At 38.8% G+C, this 988-nt stretch overlaps 1 non-coding gene across 1 annotated transcript; it reads left to right on the forward strand.

Moving 5' to 3' along the window:
- Positions 1-627: 627 nt before the first annotated feature.
- Positions 628-709, forward strand: TRNAS-AGA (transfer RNA serine (anticodon AGA)). Its single transcript has one exon. It is a non-coding gene; the product is annotated as a tRNA-Ser (tRNA).
- Positions 710-988: the final 279 nt, after the last annotated feature.

Genomic DNA, 988 nt, shown 5'->3' on the forward strand with positions numbered 1-988 from the left:
GTGGCTCCACAGAAAATGTAGCTACAATTCATTTCCAAATATTAAAAAAAAAAAAAAAAAAGATTGCAATGAACTCAATGGCGAAGTCAGTTCGAGGATTGTTGATGAATATTTCGTGTAGTTCGGTGGGGAACCCCGCACTTATACTGTATATAAGGAACCCATAATATCTCTTTATTTCTAAGAACATAAGAATGAAGGAGACTGCAAGAGACCATATGGCCTACATTAGGCAGCTCCGTATCCATAACCACCTGTCATCCCCATCCATAAAGTTGTCTAATTTTTTCTTAAAACAACTGATAGTTTCAGCGCTTACTACATGGTTACTTAGTTATAACAGTAAACGCCAAATTAAGTGAGCCAAATACACTCTCCTATGGGTACATTGGTGAAAAGTGACTCAACGTGGGTGAGTTGCTTCCATCGTGGAGCGGGAAATGCATGTTCTTCAGGTCACTTCCCTGTTGCCCCCCTGTATATATATATATATATATATATATATATATATATATATATATATACATATGTGTGTGTGTATATATATATATGTATGTATGTATGGACATATATTACATATGTACGTATGTGTATATATGTTAGTATATACCCACCTTTTCCTCCAATGCTGTGGTGTCCGAGAGGTTAAGGAGATGGACTAGAAATCCATTGGGCTCTGCCCGCACAGGTTCGAATCCTGTCCACAGCGAATTATTTGTACGGTCTGCTGAGACTAACATTTAATACGCTTGATACTCCCTCCCTCCCTCCCTCTCTCCCTCTCTCCCTCCCTCTCTCTCTCTGCAAAGAAGATCAAATGTCCACAACGCGAGTGAAAGTCGACGTCTGTGGTGGTGAGTCATCACAGCAGAACAGCAATTCATAAAAGCTTGTCTTCATCGTTTTATGGTCTAGCAATTGGATTCGTACATCGTTTGTATTCTTCTTTCTCTTTCTGCAATTCTTTTGTGGTTTACTATTTTTGAAT

The sequence above is a fragment of the Oratosquilla oratoria genome, chromosome 3 (genome assembly GCF_046742065.1).
Source record: "Oratosquilla oratoria isolate Oo_2021 chromosome 3, ASM4674206v1, whole genome shotgun sequence".
Classification (NCBI taxonomy): domain Eukaryota; kingdom Metazoa; phylum Arthropoda; class Malacostraca; order Stomatopoda; family Squillidae; genus Oratosquilla; species Oratosquilla oratoria.